Consider the following 20,934-nt stretch of genomic DNA (forward strand, 5'->3'; position numbering starts at 1 on the left):
AGCATATTTTGGCCTGGGTGCTATCACACAGAGCTATGTTCTTGGAGAGGCAAACTAGAGCATACTGATGACAAGAACAAGAAAATAGCAGTGACTTGTAGTGTAAACCATGTCTAAAACATTATCTAGCTTCCAAGTCTCTGCAGAGCTAACACACTTCCAAAGGTTGCCTCCTTCCTGCTGAGCAGCCTTCTGCCACATAAATCCAGCTCAGCTACTTCTGCCAGATAATTTTTGTTAATTATTAATCCAATTCACAGAAACACAAAGCCCTTTTATTTTAATTGAAAACAGGGTATGTTGCTGACAGACACTGAAGTTTAATTTGCCATAAACAGTACTCTTATGCTACATTTACATAGCTTTTGCCAGCAGTACTTCAGAAAAGCAACATACCAATAGGATCGCTTTATCCTTCACTAAAATTGATCAGTTTGAAATTGTGAGGTGTTACACAGCAGTGGTCCATGAAGCAAAGCACAGCTTCAAAGAAGTACAGGAACCAGAAGGGAAAAAAAAAGTACTTCAAGAACAACAGTCATAAAAACAAACTGAAATATTGCCAGGACCACAGAATAGGTTCCTTATGAAGAGAGCAATGCAAGTTTCAGTGATCACAAACAATTGAGATTTTTAATTTTATACTCCACTTTAGAAACTCCATTGGCACATCTTACTTTATCAGCAGAAAAACTTCTACCTCAAGGTAAAGCCCAGCCCCACAGCTGAAAACCAACAGCTTGAGTGATTGGAAGCCAGCCTATAAAGACATTCATTTTTATTTTATTTTTTTTAGCCTAATTTGAACTGTAAGGAGATATTAGCAGGATAGCCTGTGAAAGATACAATGAATTCAAGTTCTAAACCAGTTGCTTGCCTTATTACTGTATTGCCTAATGCAAGTCTGAAGCTTCTACTGAAAAATAGTTGATTTTTCACAGTGAAACAAACTAAACATTGGAAAAAGAGAACACAGACAAAATACATCCTCAGTACAAAATTTCAGAAGTTGTCATATTTAAAATTATATTAGTAAGACCAATAATTACAGTTTTAGTTTAAAAATCTGAATTATGGTTATTACAGAAGAGAGCTAGTATAAATATATAAATAACTAGTATGTTATTACAAGAAACACTTTATGTTAACTGTGTCCAGTCAAGATGAATGTGGTGCAGATTGTAGTGAAAGACCAGAAGCCAAGACATGTTCTCAGGATGAGCATTCATACACTTAAGTTCTTGCCAATCAAATGAGATGTGCCTTGAAGCAACAGGTAGGAGCTGCCTTAAGTATTTAGTACAGTAAGCATTAAGAAAGTAAGAAAGTAGCTAAAAGTAAAAAACAAACATCAGCCCTCAAGGATAGACCCCAAACTGTAATTTAAGAATGAGAGAAATGAGCATTCTGGACTTCTGACAAGAAGATACTTTATCATTAGTGGTAATAGCTCCCTTAACCCCACTAAACTCTTGAGAACAGATTCACCTTCATTTTTTTTCTTCTCACATAACATACATATCAGCACAGGGGTAGATGTCACTTGGTTCACTTCTGCAACCAGTGACCAAACTGCCACATTTAAGATTTTAGGACATTTTCAACCCACACACAGAGCAAGGACACTTCTCTGGTAGAAGTCATCATCAGTACAAGACCTCACCTCCAGGATCAGCGAGGGCAGGGATTCCAAAGCCCTGACCTGCTGCAAAACCTAGTTAACCAGAAAGTTCTAGTTGCCTTTCTTAAACATCCTTGCCAAAACACACTTCTCTACAACCCCAAATAATCCTTCAGCCTTATTATTTCCTCTGCAGTTCCCCACAGGGCTATGTACATAGTTGCACTGCACAGCCATGCCAAATGGATAAGGAAGAACTGAATGCATTAAAATGTTAGCTTGTCTTTCCCGGGAATTTTGAGATACGTTAGCCTTGCTTCACCACTTTCTCTTCCCCTATTCCATCCCCCTTGCCTAAAAATTGAACCAAAAAGAAACATTTCCAGGGTCCAGCATCTTCTGCTACTTGGGCCTGACACATCTTTCCCCTCATCAGCACCTAGCCATACTCATTATTGACATTCATGTCACTGCAAACTGCAACACCTGGAGTACTATTCTCTAGTGAATGCTGCAGGCCAAAGTTGCTGAGGGAATTTAACAGCTGTCCAGAGGACAGATGAAAACAACATGTCATTTATCTTCAGTGGCAAGGCTCGAGGTCTTGCCTAAGTAGTTAGAGGCCACAGTTAGTTACCAGGTGACAGCTGTTTAGTGATTCATGTGACAATAGTTGTGGTTTCAGCCCAGCTGATGGTGGAAAAGTGTTTCCCCAGCAACAATACATTAATTAGCACTGTCACCGGTTGGCTCCACAAGGGTCACAGGCAGGCCTGGATCACACAGTGAATTACCCCATGCCACTAATGATGGGAATAGATGACAGATGTCTCCCATGGAAAGGTTAAGTCAAAAATGATCATCTTATCTAATGCAAATATAGCCAGAATTAGAAGGACTCCGCCTCCTCCCTTAGCATCAGTCATTGTATTGCACTCCCTGAAAGGGGAAGCAGAGGCAGTCCCAGAAGATGGAACTCCACTCCCTGGGCCCCTTTCCTGATCACAGCTTTCTGGTGTCTTGCATCCCAGCTAGAATTTTTTAATTTTTGTGTATGGCAATAAGCAAATAAGAAGCAGAAGGAGGGAGCAGCAGCAACTCTACAGCCGAAGTATGAGATTTTATGCTTCTCCTCAAATGCACATTTATGCTTCTCCTCAAATGCACAGGTGTACTGAGTCACCTTGTTTGCTTACCACAGCACAACTGAGTCCAGGATGGGGCTGGATCTGGTTTTCACCACAGTAGAGGAAATCTAAGGAAAGTTTCTCTTTTGACAACATATTCTAATATAAAGCAAATAAAATTATTCTTGTGTTACAATATTATACTTATTATATAATATGGAAAATATATAGGAAAATGTGATATTTATGTTTATATAATATGGGAAAAAAGCAGCACACTACTAATCACAGTCTCATTTATAATTATTAACAAAATTGGGACTTATTCAATTTCCAAGGAGACCAAGATTCCCCACCCTCCCTCAGACATCTCAAAACTTTAAAGTACATTGGTGTGCAAGAGGACCCACAGTAGCAGTGCAGATGTTCTTGTTTAGTAGCCTGAGGAGAAGACAAACTCTTCAAGAGTTCACAGTGTTCAGGCAGAGTGCAAATCTGGAGAAACTAGACAGGTAACCAGAGCAGATGAAGTCCAAGTCTAGATTAGGTAGCTGGGAGTTGTAGCTGTGACAGTATTACGGGATGCAGCCTGCATCCTTGATGCTGAGCAGGCAGAATGCTAATGCTCTCTGCCATAGGAGGCAGCTATACACTGTGTCCTCTGTGCAGGAGGCCACATCCACTTCAGTTCAGTAGAAGTCTTCACTTCCTACAGACTTCTTTAAGTTCTTAAGAATTTCCTTGGCAGAGAGTGAGAGAAGGGTCTGTGCTGTTTCTCCATGGGGAAACTTTAAGCCAGCCAGTGAAATCAGGTATGTGTTCTTAATCTTCAAAGACTTCTGTTGACATCACCATCTGGGAAAGTGGATCAGGAGTTTGGCTTACATAAATTCTTTTTCCCCTTCTTATATGCTGTTATTGCTTTTAATACCAAAACAAAGATTTTAAGGAGATGGAGAAATGAGTCTAAGGTGTAATGGTCTGAATTTGAAGCCTGTCACAAAACAAATATAGAATTAACAAGGAAGCCAGAGGTTGAGAGATGGACCAAGATGAGTGCAAGACTTGTGTAAAAGAAATATGGGGGCCAAATAAAATGGATGTAATCTGGCAAGAGTTAAGGTAAGCCATTCCTTCTAAATGACTATAGAGAAGCAGCAGAGACACACAAAACAGAGGAGAACGGCCCAGTTTGTTTGCAGAAGTGCTCATACATACATGATATTGGCCCATAGTGGTCCCACAATCTGCTCTTACTGACACCAACTGTGTGCTCTACCATAGACTACAGAAGGAGGATGCCACCCTCACAACTCCCAAAGGAAACAAGACAAGACTAACCTCAAAACTATCAGGTAGTAAAGACACTGAAATAAAGTGTTTGAAATGTTAATTAACCATTTTGGATATGGCTCTAACAGCTCGCTTTAACACTTCAATTTCCAGTGGGGTTATAGAAGGCTTTTAAATAGGCTGGGGCAAGTTGGTACTTTCACACTTTGTTTCAAAGATGGGGGGGGGGGGGGGAAACAAGTGACACAGCAACAACAGCTTCCCGTGTTCTCACATTGTTGACCACCAACCTTAAACACGCAGGAGTCAAATTTCCCAGAAGCTGAGCAAAAACATGGTAACATAGGCAGAAATGCATCTCATGCAGTGACCAAGCAGTCTGCTCAATCACAGAAACAGATGTCCTCACTGCATGCCAGCCCTGAGAAAACTGAGCACAGAGCCTGGAAGTCAGTGACTGCCAGGGAAAACCAGAGCTCAGTTTTATAGACCTGACTCCTATTTATTGATGTACTACTCAGAGGCTACTGAATGTCTTTCTAGGAAAAGCTCATCAAGTATTTTAGAAAGAGTATAAATTACTTCCATTACTTTTACAGAATAAAACCTATTTACCCTACCAGTGTGGGACAGAGCAGTTCTGTGGCATAAGATTTTTAGATGCTGCTAGATATCCCATGCCAGTCACATTTGTCACTTACGCAGTCAAGTAAATCACTACAGGATGAAGCAGTTCTCAGTCAGCTCTGTATGGAAGCATTAGTCAAGGATAGAACAGTCACATCCAGTCACAGGCAGATGTGGGCTTTTTTTTGACCCCTCAGGTAAAACTGTGAGCAGAAATTTATTACCATTGTTTCTCTGCCTTTCTAGCAGTGCAAACAAAATTAACCTCCTTGAGCCAGTAACACCTACTAAGAAGTTCCTCCTGGTACAGGTGTGACCAAACAGCATTTTCCTTGCTGTTACACAATCATATAGAGTCAAATTGAGGTATAGCAGGCTGAAAAGCAGGAGCTAATGTTAGTACTGTATATTTTTATGACTTCTGCTGTGTTTACAGAACACAGAAGCTATTCACTTCTTTCCACACTGAGGGGGAGGGAGCTGGGAAGAGGCTCGTAAATAGTGCTCTGCTGGTGCATGGAAACCAGAGCCAGCAGCCCTACAGTCATGGATCACCAACCCCCCACCTCAACTTCTTGCTCAAGTTGGTGAAAGACCAGGCAAGAACTGTGAAATACGCACTAGCATGAGACAGTGAACAGAAAGAAATTTAATTTTACTAAAAAGGCAAGAAAACATTTCTTAGCTTTCTGTTGAAATTTTGTACATAGCTTCAGAGCCCACACGGTTCTATTGTTTCATACTTTAGACAACTTCTGGTAAATGCAAGATAAAGCAAAATATACAATGGAATTTCTGTTGCAGCAAACCATGTTTGAACTTGCCCTTTCTTTCCTGTACAGCAAATATTCCCATGGGGGAGTCTCTCCCCTTCCTTGATCATAGAGGTTCCTCATCATTTAATTCACTGTCAGTCATATTCAGTCCTAAATGAATGTGAAATATGGTGCCTTAAAAGTTCTTTGACTACTATTGCTGCAACTGGATCGTTGCTCTGGTATTGTGATGGGATAGTATTCTAATGCCATGGAGAGCCCTCATAAACAGGAAAGGGACAGAGCAATACTTGGATTTAAATATATATATGGGTCAGTTCTATGATTGCCTTCTTTCTGTCTTAGTTACTTAGATCAGAAACTTCTGAACACAAGGATTATATATAATTTTTACTTCTAAGCTATCCAGGGAGGGGGGAAAACTTGCACAAGAGATTTCATAGCTACACACCAACTGAATATGATATCTCCAAATAATATAACTACATTATGACTGTTGTTGCTGCTATTAAAAAAAATCCACACTGCTGGACTCTAGCCATAATCATCAACTAAACTTTTTCAGGACCCAGAAAATTTCTGGGCCATTAACACAAAAACATCTTTCCACTCCTCCCCTCCCCCCACACTCTTTTTCTACTGTAGGCATCAAGCAAGTGATGCTAGCTTAAGTACCTCAAAACTGGATAAAGTAATGGAAAAAAAACATTAACCTTCATAGTATGAATTAGCATAGTGACAAAGCATCAAGAGAAAAAGAACAAGGGTTAAATCCATTGCTGGTTAAATTCTGCATTGCTACCTTACAGGAAAAGGTCACCAACCTGTCACGTCCCTCTACCTTCAGAACAAATCCTGCCTGCTGGTACCATGCATCTGCAGCCTTCAGAAGCAGAAATGCCCATATGTGGCCCCAGTGAGGGTACACCAGCAGCAGTCAGCATGCCTAGGCTCCTGCAGAACAAAAGGAGCTCTGTTTGGATCTCTGGAAATTCCTGATTTTTTCCAGGAACATCAGCCAAAGGCAAGACCTTTTCTACCCTCAGTTCCCAAGTCCTCTCCCAGTTCTAACAGCAGTCATTCTATAGAAATTCTGTACCTTCAGGAAATTATTTGTCCCCTCAGAATCCACTCTATGCAGATGGGCTGAAGTTCTCAGGACAAGGAACACCAGACACTGAATAAGGACTGTGAATAATTCGCACTGATAAAGCACTTTTACAGCCTTTCGTTTCTCTGCCAAGGCATCATTTCATATACTGACTAAAGAAGTCTCACCTACTCATGCTGCTGCTTTCCATATGATTTTATCCCTTTTAATATACACTAGAAAGTATCCACTGTTGTTTTTAAAAAGCAAGCTTTTTGCATTCCTTACATCAAATTTTCAGCAATTTCATGCCTCTACTAGATGTTTCAGATATTGTAAAGGTCATAATTCACTCTGGGAATACTGGGGCACTCTTGAAACAGATATTCAAATGAACAACTTCTCTTTGTGTTGTTTCAGACTGTACCAGTACTGGAAGAAAGAACATTAGTGACAAAGAGAATGGATATTAAGTTTGGAAAAGTCTGGTTCAAAGAAGGGTTAGTTTGAGATCTTTCCCCATGCTTGAATATCACCAGGAGCCACTTTTGTAATATGCTCTCTGCTCTGAACAGGTTATCAAGCTGGTTGGAGGGGAGAAGAGGTGTAATGCTCACGTTCCTGTAAGATGTTCATATTTTACTCAGAACAGAGCTGTCACCCCAGCTCACATAGGTTAATAATGTTTACATTGCCACAAGTTTTCCTCCCAGCAGTTGGTCACCATCTTCACACCCCTTAATGTGTACATACCCCAGAGAAAAAAATCACAATGCTTCATCTCATTGGCTGTGTGTGGCACAAGGAGATTCAGCCAAGTAACAATTCTCCAGATTCCCTTGAAAATCACCCTTGAAGGCACCAACAGGCAGAAGGATCTGGAGCATCCCACCAAGTAGTCCTTAGCCAGTTAGTCAGACTGGCACCTAAGAAGCAAACTGCTTTTTCACTCCTCTGAACAAGCCCAAATTTTCAGCATCATCTAGGCATCTTCCTTAAGGTAGGGACTAGAGCCCTTTTGAAACCAGCTCACAGGGGAGGGCCAGAACACATTAGGGCTATGCTACAGGCTCATCAGGCTGTTTAACAGTTCACATGGCAGAGGTTGCTCTGGAAAATAAACTGGATGCAGCAGTCTGAACATATAAACCACCAGCAACCAGAGTTACTGACATCCATGAAAGAATACCACAGCTGGATCTTCAGCAAAGACCACAAGCCAGCAGTTTTTCCATTCTGGGATCTGAGTTCTGTACTCTTTGTCTTTAGCAGCACACTAGCCTGCCAGATCTGTGGTTGTATTGTTCTTGGAAAAGACTAGGAGTAAAAACGGACAAAAGGGTCTGAGCCTGAAAGAGCAGTCAGACTGACAAAAATCAGTTCACATTTTGTTGTTATTTAAACTCTAGTAAAATTAGCCCTAAGAACAAGAGAAGTCTGGATCAAATCCAGTAGATTCTTTGGCCTGAATGAACACTGCTGTACTAGAAACTGAGACATGGAGAAAAGGCTTTAAGCCATGTTTTTATCCTCTTCGTCCTTGGGCTGACCCAGTGTGGCTGTAGGACTTGGACATGCCAGATCATTTAGAAAGCCTGTTTATCAAGATCACTGGAGCACATTTATCCTGACACCATGCACAGTCTGTCTCTGCAAGTTCTATTCAAAACCAGCAAGAGAAAGGTTAAAGCTTTAATTTTGCTAAGAAAAATAAGCTGAACTCCTTTACATACTGAAAAAATAACGTTCCTTTTTCTTGCAGCATAGCTGAGGAAGCTCACAGCTTAGCACAAGAAACCGAACAGTATTTTTACTCAGCATTTCAGAAAAGCTTTGTGGTTTATGCTGTTGCTGTAACTACAGAGCTACCAGAGCTTAACCTAGATAGACTAAAGCTACCCTAGACAGAGCAACCTCTCAAGCATGGGAAGTAAACAGAATACCAAGCTTGTGCAGTGTTTCTTTTGCCTTGTCACTGGTGCCTCCCACAGCTCAGGTTCAGCCCCAGCACTTGTTCCCTGAGGCTGGTTACAAAGATGCCTACAAACAGCAACAGATTTGGAAATCCCTGGGCAATGGAAGCCACACCAGCATTACTCCAGATCCACCTTTGTTACAACGATACAAAACACACTTTGGACGTAGACAATGAAAACAAGATCAGAGCCTCCAGCAGCTGATACCTAATGGTAGCTGCTGCTGACAGGCTTCTGCTTCTTCAGAATGAGATCACCTTTGGATACCTCCAGTACAGTTACTCTCTCAAACCAAGACTATTGCCAATATTAAATAAATCAGGCAGAATTCTGTTTAACTGAGTCTTGAAAACCACCTGGGTACAGCCTCTCCAAGTACTTTCTTCCATGCTGCACCATTATCTCAGCAAAAAACTTCAAGTATGCCAAAGCTTTCCCATAGTGTGAGTGTTTCACATCCACCCAAGCAAAAAAAAAAAGTGGCAGCTGACCCTTACAATGCCACCTACTATTAAGAAAAAAATTAGTAGCCAAAACTTGCATTAGATTACTCCTTAGTTGCCTCTTCTCAAAATTAATTGAGCTCCCCCTGCACTTCCCCACAGGGCAGGCGTTCTGGGCTCCTGACCACTGTGGTAGACCTCCAGACACCCTATTGCCTCCCCTTCCTACTGTACTTGGGAGTCCCTAAAGCAAAGCACAATGTTAGAGATGTGGCCACACTAGCACTTCACAGAAGAAGCTAATCACTTCCTTCAGACTGCTAGCCACAGTTGTCCTATGGCAATATTAATTACAGCACAAAATTAGCAAATTCATTTCGTGATTTGACTAATTTGCAAAGAGACCACCATCCTGGCTCACTTGCAACTTGGTGCCTGCTGTAACCTACAGGTCCTCAGCAGGACTTTTACTCAGCCATTTAATTCCCAGCCTGGACAGACACATGGGATCATGCCACCCTAGAGGCAGGACTTCGGTCTTGTTACATTTCATGAGGTTTCTGCTGATCCAGGTTTTCCAAGACTCCTCAGGAGCATTCAGCTTGCCATTCAGTCTCCCTAGGTCAACAAGGAAAAACATGCTGAGAGTGCACTGAATTTTCCAGGCCACTAAGAAATATGTTTTCATATCAGCTCTGGTATTAGTTTATGAGGTACTTTGCTTATTTCAAGCCACCAGAGGCTGTGTCTCTGAATCCTGTGGCCCAAAGAATATTCAGCATATCTGATAGTCTAAGAAGGCTGGGGGAGCCAGAATAGCTGTTTGTTTTTTTAATCTACATTCCCCGCACCCAGATATCCAGTCATTTCACCATACAAGGTGATTGTGTTTATCAAGCATGATTTGACCATGGTAAATTGAAACCTGTTGACAGCTCCCCATTACTTTTCTGCCATCCATACATTTGGAAACATTCTGCAAGAAGTCCCTGTGCTGAGCCAGCAAGTCCCTCCAGACTGCCCTGCAAGCTGAAAAAGATGTGTTTACTCCCTTCTGCAATGAGCATTTTTGTAATACTGTCACCTTTAATGTCCTTCACTAACTATCTCCAGTTACCTTTCCACTTGCATCATTAAATGCCTATCGAGTAGTTGGCACTATTTCTTCCCTCCTTTTTCAAAATCATTGTTCCATAAAAAACTTCTTCCTTAGTCAAGCAAGTTTTCTATTTAAATTTCTTCCTTTTTTGTCCAACAGATTCCAACCTCCTAAGTTGTCTTCAAAAAAACCTATGAAGTCTTACTGGCACCCTCCTATCTCATAACTGCCTCCTTTGGTATTCTGTCTAATTCTACGTACTACTATTTGCTCAAAAGCAGTTATAAATTTATACATATATATAAACACAAAAATATAGGTCACTTTGAAAGTAATGCCATATATTTATTTTCACTGAAATAACATATACACAGAATAACACTACTTAAAGGAAATTCTCAGCTACAAAACACTTCAGAGACACCACCGTGAGCTGTGCATCTTTGTCAGCCATAAACAAAAGCTGGATACCATGCTCATAAAGACTCATACCAGTGAAGGTGATCCACTGTCACCATTACTGAAATGCACCACATACCACATCACCGTGCTCATATCCACTGTTTGGTCTCCATGACTGATCAAAAAACATTGATGGATGTCAACAGATGAACCCCCCCCCCCCCCACACACACACACAGCAATTCAGTGACACACCTTTGCTTCAAATACACTTCCATGTAAGATGCCATTTTGTCAGACTGCCCCTCTGCTGCCCTCTGTTGCATGGCAATAAAATATAATGGAACACAGGCTGGAAGGTTCAACCTCTACTGCCATACTGCCAACATTTGCCTCTGATGTTGCAGGTCCTTGCATATATGAAGGAGATTTCTGTTAATTAGGGATGGATAATTGTCTAATTGCTCAGAAAGATACAATTTTCTTTTTACTAAAAATCCAAATAAGACTTAAAAATTACTGCTAAGAATAAACTTCCCATTTACATTTAATCATCACAAAGGCTTATAGAAAAAATACTGAGATTGTAAAAAAAAAAATTATTCCTAAAGTGACCAGAATAGCCCTCCATTAGACATTTTTGAAAAACATTATATTGGTAGAAAACTCAATCACAGAAGTAACTTTAATTGGTTTCTTGGTCTATTTGACTTGGAAAGCATCACAAACACCACCCTACATTTCCAGCATGGAACGCCACACAGCAGCCCTACTCTCCCATTTCTGTCCAAGACATGCTAATGTTTAACAGAATACCTCCTGGTGGCCAGAGCACAGCCGACTAGCTACATTGCAAACTGAGTACATTTGAAAACATTTCTTCAGTCTCAGCAGTGTTGTATGTAGGCTATAACAGCACAGATAACTCCTGCCTCCAGAACTTCATAGACAAGTGGAACTCTTCAGTCCTCTCCTCCCTGTTACAGGAAAGGGCAAAAAGCCCCCAGTATAAGTAATCCATCCCAACTTTAACCCCAATAATGAGAAAGAAACATTTCAGCTTTCTTCGTAACATTTCTCAGTGCACAGACATCACGCATTCATCATGGTCATGGTTATTAGCCAGTTACCTTTGAAAATCACCAGGACCTGGCATAGTTTTCTTCACTTTCTGCAGGACTGACACAGGAAAATCCAACGTTCACTAGTAGTGTAGGAGCAAACAAGCATTTTTTGTCTTCCCTATGCATCTCATTCTTTCACCACTTAAGGGGAATCTGTAAAATGAATCTCTGCAGAAACATCCAGTTAGGTTATCAACACCAACATATTCACCTCCAGGCAAGTAGAAATTTTTCTGGAAACTGGTTCTCCATTCCTGCAGCAGCATAGGTATCAAGGTGCACTCTGAACATCTGACTTTACATGACTGTTTTGTGCAGACAAATGGCTCAAGCTATCATATACAAACATGGTGTACATGAGGGATGGCAACAGGAATATTATCCCCCTGCATGTTTCCTGCATGGTTGCAAGGAACATAGGCTAGCAGCCCTCAGGAATATTCTACCCTCAAGTCACAAAAGAACAACAAGAAAAGTGGGATACAACAGGGATGTAACAACAATGATCCTTGCTGTGATTCACTGGCACAAGATCAGACAACAAGCAGATCACAGAAGAAGAGAATTCCTATTTTCAGTCCAGCAGAGTGAGTCTCCTTTTTGATGCCCAAAGTGGGAGTTCTGATGTTTTGCACAAACTGTTTCAACATAATAAGACATGTCCTCTGGCTCATAGGTTCAAAGAAAAAGTGTGACAGCCAGGATCAAAAGCTTTACTCAGTGACTGCTGATAAGCACGTGCTTTAGGACAGCAGCCCTGTAAATAAGGGTCTTTCCATTTCAGTGTACATTGTGTCTGTGGGATCACCACACTGTTATATATGGAAAAAGAGAACTATGACAGTCTAACTATAGGGCTAAAGTATTTCTCCTAAGAACTGAGCTTTGTATTCCTTTCATAGGTCTTGTAAGTTAGTGTTATCAAGCTTACACTCTTTAAATGGGTTAGTTATCAGTTAAAAGTGGTATTATAGTAATATTTCCTTATCTTCACTTTTTCTTTCATTACATCAAGTTACTTTTTAGCAAAATTTTAAAAGATTTGAAGTTTCCATTTCCAGAAGTGAAGGGCATTGCATTCTTTTTCAGCTAGTTGGGGCTAAGAACTTTAATACCTCTCACATTGCTCCACCTTCATCACTAATAAAAGAAAATCCCTCCAATTTAGTAGAGAACCATTGTCCACAAAGCAAATGACTGGTTCTCAGCATACTTGTTTGCTTTCCAACTTCTGCCATGTGCTTCTTAGATGCCTTCCATGATTAAAAAAAACACTTCGCTGTGCCTCAGTTCTCCATGTATGAAGTGGAAATTTTACCCACCAGACATAGGATACAGATATCACTGAGGCTAAGCTGAAGAAAACAATCACAATGAGTTTTTGTGGTTTAATCCTTACAAACAATATTTACCTTTTCCATCAGAAAACAAAACATGGAAATACACTTCTTCCACAGCACAATTTTTACACATTGGAATAACTGCATTTATAAACTGAAATGATTGAAGCTTGTTATTTATCACAATGTAAGAAGTCCCAGCAGAGATGTTTTAAATCAGTGATTCTTAGCAACCAAACCATCTTTACAAATACAAATGAAGTCCCTCAGTAATCGCTTTGCTTTCTTGTATGAATAAGGGTTTGGGGAATCTGCTTCCCTGGGGAACTCTAGAGAAAGAGAGCATTAAGAGTAGCTAAGAGAAAAAAAAAGATCATTTCCCAGTGACACAAACAAAAGTCACTGAGAAAATTCAGTAATGAAAACAATAGACAAGTCACTTAACTAATCTGGCAAGAAGATAAATAGCAAGATGCTTTCTGAGGAATTTGAGCCTCCTCAGAGCCACAAAACAAAAAAGCTAGGTACCACAAGAGAGTTCTATGGAGGTTTTTTTTGACTGTTCTCCAGCCCTGAGGCAGCAAAGAGATTCATCTTAAGATGAAGTAAAAAATTTGCTTTTTTTTTAGAATGGACTTCCAGTGATCAAGGATTTTCTTTATATGGGACACTTACTCTGTCCCATTTGTCAATACTTCATATACTCAAAGAACAGTTCTAACAGTCTTCAGCTTCAAGTTACTGCGAATTCATGGAAAAATATAAGACTAAGGCAAAAAATCATGTTTCCCTGAGAAAGCACAATATGCAGCTTCCTGCAAACAGCTGCACTGCAAATGGAGTATAATAGGTTGGCTCCTTCCAGCACCCATCGGGCTGCTAAAAAAAAATTAAAGATGAAGAACACAAATGAATACTGTATTATTTCTATTCTATTATTTCCAGAGAGAAATGGGACACAAAATAAGACTTATCGCAAAAAATTAAGAATGAAGCGCACAAGGCATCCATGCAGGACTGTTTTCCTGTTCCGCTAGAGTGCCCGGAGCTCAGCGAGCAGCCTGCTTTTCCGACAACCAGCACTGCCCTCCAGCGCCTGTAGCCGGCCCCGCACGGCAGGCAGCGAGGGGACAAAGATTTCGAGACTTCAGTTCGCAAAGCCCATAGAAGCAACAGAAAGTCCCCAAGAGACGACAGTGCGCTTTACATCCTCATCTCACTTTAACAGAGGAATGCCAGATCACTTCTGTCTTCCCGGATTGCGTCCCTACAGCAGCATCAGTCTGCCAAATTTTTTTCCCTTAATAAAATTTTCACTCCACTTCTTAAAGCTACATCAGCAAACAATCCTTTCTTCTTTCTACACTGTTGCTCCTCTACCCTATCACAAAAAAGTAACCCCAAGAATTAAAATCCCTCAGAAACCCTGCAACAGTATAGCATCATTGAAAAAAGACACCCCAAATAAATGAAACAGCTGGAAGAGAACTCTTAAAAGAGCTACTCTGACCCTAATGTGGAAAAAACTGTTTCTTCTGTCTAAGTGAGGAAGAAACTGTACCTTCCTTTTGATTTTATTGATCAGAGCAAAGAACATAAGTTCAGGAATATCTCAAACTTGTTTATTAATTAGAAAATGAACTAAAAAGTACATGGATAACAGCTATGACTTCATAAGGTGATTCAAATATTTCTATATCCATAAACCATCCATAAACAACATTAAAACAAAGATTTATGGCCTTCATGGTACTTACATTGTTCATTACAAAGCACAAAGTAAGGGCTGGGATGTTGCAATTTACAGCCATTAAGCATGTACCAGTATCTAGATCAGAACATTTAATGTTTTGAATTATACAGACAAGTATAAAAATGCCCTAATATAAATATATACATGCTGTCTAAATACAGCAGCAGAACTTCATAGTCACATTAGGAATGCTACTAAGCAATTCAGACAAAAAGCTTGTATAAGAGCCTGGATTTGCCACTTTTTCTGTAGAGGAAAAAAGTATTTCCTAACATTTTCCTGGTTACTTCAGCCCACTGGGTATTGTAACAGAGGAAAAAACATTTTAAACTTTGAATGGTGCCTTTTTCTTAAGGTTACCCAGAACTACTTATCTAAAGGATTTGATATTTTGCTATTAGAGGTCTGCAAAGGAGTCACCCTGGAGACAGGAATGGTCTGTCACAGCTCTGTAAAACAATACCCTAATCCCCAGGACTTTAAACTAATTTTGGAAATTGCCCTGACATTCATAACACAGCACTTTGCCTTCACATATCCATTTTCTGCTGCAGCCAGCAGAAAATACTTTCTGACTCTGTCACCCTAGCAGTTGTTTTATTTTGGTTTTGATGCTGTCTTTGGGAAATGTGACATTTAGAACAGAACAAGAAAGAGAAGGACCAAGTGCAGAACAATGAGAGCCTTTCCCTTCATGTGAAGGCAGCTCAGCTGGCAAGGCAGGAGTAGATGGACGCACAGATGTGAGCTCAAGGGAGGCTTCCGGCTATTGCTGAATCATTTCTTCCTTTGTTATCGCTACAGGGCTTCCTGTCAGCCACTCAATAGGGCATTCAGGACGACGCTAACGGGCCAGATCCTATTCACTGGGGAGGCCCGTTTAGCCACGTGATGTCAGGGGACCTTTCAGATCTAACACAGTCACACTGTACCAGAATAAATGTTACCCACGTTCAGAGGTGGAGGAGTGAAAGCAAACAGGAGCACACCCATGTACCACTTATTTTAAAGACCAAGAAACCAAGATTTTACAGTGCAATTATCAAGATTTATTCTTCTCCTCCCTTTTCCCCTATCAGATAAGGGAAAAGTATTAACAGGATTTTTGTTCTTAGTTTAAGGGAACAGAAGATAAAAGCATAAGATATCCAAGTGAACAAATAGGCAACTTTTTACTGAGAGTATGATGTATCATATACATCCAACACCTCCCACCATACTCAGGACAGGCTGGCCCCACTCAGAAACCCACAGGGGAACACCACAGGAAGAGTGCACATTTCTCATAAGACCTCTAGCTCCTATTATTCCTACCAGGTCCACTAGTAACAGCTTACTCTACTTTTTCTTCTACATTAAAAACTTCTGTAGTTTAAACAAAATAAGAAAAGCAGCAAAATCACCTCCCATCCCTACATGGGGCTTTCCTGAAAAGATACCCTACTCTAGAGATCAGTAGTCCTAAACTAGTATGGGAAAGTGTAGGGTGAAGGAAAGTGTAGGGTGAATACCCTGAATGAATAGTATCCACACAATATACTGAAGATAGACAGCATATTTTTGTATGGATTATCCAGATGGTAAAAAGGCACCCAATAAATTAGGAAGGGCTCACCTGGAACTCCACAGGGGAGGAATCTCCAACAAGAGATCCTTCCCCATCACTGGTTGGCCCTTAAATGGGGTCTGGGAGAGGAGAAGCCAGACTCCATCCCTTCTGGCCACACAGGTGGATTGCCTTCACCTGTGCTCCTGCAGCTGACTCAGTGCTCACCTCAGGTGATCAATCAGTGATTCAGGCCACAATTCAACAGTTCCCATACAGAAAGTGATAAAGTTTGTCTTTATTACAATTGAATAAAGGGAAAAGATGCACAGTGGAACAATTCTGTAGGGAAGTCTTATCTTTAGCAATGAAGACACGAGGACATGACGGGTTAAGGCTCCAACAGATTTTTACTGTTGTCCAGGTACATACAACATTAGCTGTTACTTTATTTGGAAGGCTGCAACAGATGCTGCCCAGAATCCTCCTATTACTCCATTCCACTGGGCTCAACCTATGCACCACCCAGTTGCAAGCCCTGCCAGGTTGCACCAACTCCCCAGAGCCTACTGTGCTGCTTTAGAACACCACATAATAGCAAATAGGGCACATTTTGTTAAACTCTCTCGAACTGTTCCAAACCATATATCTTATTCCAGATGATGCAGCCAGAAACAGAAGGTCCCATTCTCAGAAACAATACATTTTTCCAAGGAAGTTTCAGTGATTTTATGATTGAGTCCACATAATCAGGGACTGAACAATAAAGTGCAAAAAAAAGGAAGACAGTAACAGTTTTACATAAAGTTGTATATACAAATTCTGCTACAAGGCACAAGAAACACTGCTTCTGAAAGCGTATGTAAAATCCCTACTCCATAGGATTTTTGACTATTTTTCCTAATCTTCTCCTGTATTCAAGGACCTAAAAAATTGTGTATTACTTGCATAAGCATCACATTAAGTACTTCTATTAAGACTTAAGAGAAAATAAATACTCCAAGATTCCCAGCAAATAGAACGTCTTAAGTGATAGAGACTATAATTTAAGACCAGATAAAGTTTGCTACACAGTCACACTATTGCCAGCACAAATCTTATGTCATATGGAAAGTTAGATGAAAGGTATTGTTGCCTTTGAAGATAAGTCAGTACTTTAACATGAATTGCTATACCTTACATAGGATGTAAAGAGCTGCTTTGAGTTAAATGTGTACTTTCTTCAGCACTCAGTCACTGTAAGCTTTAAATTTTCAAGTTTAATTATCCACTACTTAAGACACCTCATCTCAGGTTTTGGAGACCTAGAAACACAATAACAATGAGCATACTGCACACATAGGCAGTATAAACAAAAACCTTAATAAAAAATTTAAGTATTAGGGAAGTTTGTAGTGTCTCTAAGGCATAACACACACCAGCATGGAAAACAGTAACAGTATATCTTATTTTCCATTAAAATTACAGGGTGATTAAAACACACAAAAGGAAAGGTGAATTGAATAAGTTTTTGTACCTGAAGAGCAATTTTTTTCTTAGAGATACTCAGCATTTATTAAAGCTTCCAGCATAGCTCTAGTTTCTTAAACTATTAAGCTTCCTCCTTTTACAGAAGTCTTTACAAAGCATTCACTTTACTCAACAGCAAACAAGAAAGTCACCCAGCAGCAGAGCACAAGAAACTACCAATAATACATTACCTTGTAATAGGTATGTAACCTGTAACCCTTCTTTCCCATGCAAAATCTGCAAAGCAAGGCACTTGCAAGTGCAAACACAGCATAACTTAATTCATCCTCAAAGCTCCCCTACACTCCCATCTAAGTAACATGAACAAGTGCAGCCTTATTACACAAGAACACATATCACAACCACTTACCTATCAAACTTCTGAAGTCTTTAAGTTCCTCAGAAGCCCCTCACACTACCTTTTTATAACAGCCTTTCATTTGCAATAACTTGACACCTGCTCTCAATGAGAAATACCACATACAATCTCTTTCTTTCCCAACAAGGGACAGCTGGATTGATTTCTCTCACCTGTCCCTTTTCTTCTCATCAGGTAGGCTAAGATGGCTATATAAGGTGATAAACCTTACTGTTTTGTTTTTTTTTTCTTATTGCTTGGAAGGTTAAATGATGCTATGATGTAAGGTAGCTGTTATATTTATTTACTTTCTAAATGCTAGATGACTAATATGATTATAGATGCATAAAAATATGGCACGTGTTCTGAGTGCAATTAAAAGTTTATTTTTGTTGCTGTATCATATGTTTATGGCTATGTTAATAATTCAGAATGCTTTCATTTTACAAGTTGTTCAGATGTGGTATTTTTAGTATAACTTCTATCTTTATTGAGTGTTTCACTTTGTATTTTGTTTGTTTATTGTTATTGCTTAAGAACACGAGTAGAACTAAAATAGGTAATCTTGTATTGTTCTTTCCTTGTGGTTCCTGCAACAGTAAGGAGAGCTGAAGTTCATGTAAAGGCAATATTTGTAGCTTGTTTTACTGATGTAAGCAAGTATTGGGTATGCAGTATTATGAACTTCATTAGTTCCTGGTATTGCTTTTGCTGCTGCCTGTCTGTGTTTGTGAGTCAGAGTTAACTGACTTAACACTGCTGAAGTGAGTGTTAAACATCTCAGGTGCTTTCAGGAAAACAGATGTTGTTAGTAATTCCTGTGATTGAACAAGTTTCCTCTATACCTGGCTCTAAGATAATGACCTAAGTTATTTTCAACTCTGAGGTATAACAGGGCACAAATTCCTCTTGACCACTAACAGTTACTGCTTTATAGACTGAAAAAAGTAAGTTTTTTTTATAGGAGCTTAGGTAAGTTCAGTTCCCTTTTTGTTTTGTATGGATGTGGTTCTATCTTCTTTTTTATTCTGCTTTCAGATAAGGAAGGTACTGTATCATTGAAATAGACTGGAAGGACAGAGATGTGAAGCTGTACTTTAAGGGTTGGGGAAGGCCCATGTTTTAGATGTAGCATGTTCTTAGTATCTTAGGCAGTAATACATTAAAATATATATATATGCATTTATTAACTGTTTCTCTCATTTTTAATTAAAGTTAGGCATATTGCTCAGGATTAAGAATGTTTTGTGTTCCTTGTGGTCATATTAAGTCATCCCTTTTCTTTACTTCTCATTTAAATGAACATCTGTGATAATTTTATATTGTGTTTCTCTTCTTTTTGGAACCAAATTGAAGGTCTAGCATTATCAGAATATTATGAATTACAGTTATGGTTTTCGCTAGTCAGGAAATGTAAGGTGTTACACTGTGGTTTTGGGAGAAGAACTTGTATAGAAGATGATAAAGTTTAAAATGAGAGTACTTTTTCAAGATTATGTAATTCAGGTGTTAATTATAATGATAAACCTAATGCATGCTACTATTATTCCCATATTTAGTATAGAAAAGTTCATATAGAAACAGCCTCTGGAGGGAAACAATACAGAATTGGTAAAATGAATGCTATGATTCCCATATTAGTCTGATTTGTTTTCAGGTACACCATGTATTGATCTGCTTTCTGAAGGTGTCTTTCTACTTTAATCTTTTTTTTCTCTGAGTCTCACTCAAAACTCTGCAATTTCACATCTAGTTCAAGTCTTACAGGAAGCAAAACATGTAGTAAGTCTGAAAAGTCCAGAAAACCCAGTTCTTAACTTCTTCATAGGTAAACTCCATGTGAAGGATTGAACTGGCAAATTACTAAGGACTACATTTAGTTCCTGACAGAGAAACTATATACAATAGCATTTACTGTTCCTTGATTATTAGAGCAGGCATTGCTTACTTTAGTCTCACTAGCAACGCAAGCATGAAATCTAGCTTTGCTCTTACTGAATTCTTGTGTTCTAATCTTACCTAACCTCTTCTCAAACAAATATGAAGAGAAGTTCTAAGGAACTGTTAACATCACTTATAGTTGTGTAGAGTCTGATCCTGTAATTGAATGGACTGTTTTTTCATGTAGAACTTCATGGAGGTTTGCTCATGTCTGTGGACTCTAGCACATAATGTGATGCTACATTAGGGAAGAATTACTGTACCAATTTATTAAGAATAAAGCTTGTGTTAAATGGTTTTTTCTATTTTTTTTTCTAGACAGCGTTCTGGGACAAACTACAACAAAGTGAACTACAACAGACAAGTATGCTTAATTAGAGACATTCAGTATCTTTTCTCTATAGATTAAGTTTACTCAGCTAACAATTAAGAAATTCAAACCAGAGTGTGGTCTTAGTATACAAAGTGATCAACAGCTCTTATGATGGACTGTGACCTAACCAGAGAGCTCAGATTGTAAGAAATTCTATTGTAAAGTGGAAGAAAGCAAAACATTGGAAAAAGAGAACAAGCTTCTAAAGGCATGAAGGGATTATCCGTTTCACATTTTGTATATAATTATACTTTGACAATTCCTCAAAAAACAATTAGAAGAACAGCCTGTCTTTAGCAGAAGTGGTTCACCACTTGTGTTTATTTCAGTAGACCTCTGAACATGGTTGATGGATGTAAGCTGAATACAAGTTCTGGTGCTTAGCACATGTCAGATGGATTCTTCTTTAAGCCAAAGCAAATGCATGCAAAACTACAGTTTTGAAATGCAAATCTCTTGCAAATAATTTGGCTTTTGTTTTGAAGTGGTATATGCAATTAGTAAACCAGTGTCCAATTAAAGGCAATCCTTTATTA

Source organism: Cyrtonyx montezumae, unplaced genomic scaffold (genome assembly GCF_038088225.1).
Source record: "Cyrtonyx montezumae isolate F1298 unplaced genomic scaffold, pur_monq_1.0 scaffold_0, whole genome shotgun sequence".
Taxonomy (NCBI): domain Eukaryota; kingdom Metazoa; phylum Chordata; class Aves; order Galliformes; family Odontophoridae; genus Cyrtonyx; species Cyrtonyx montezumae.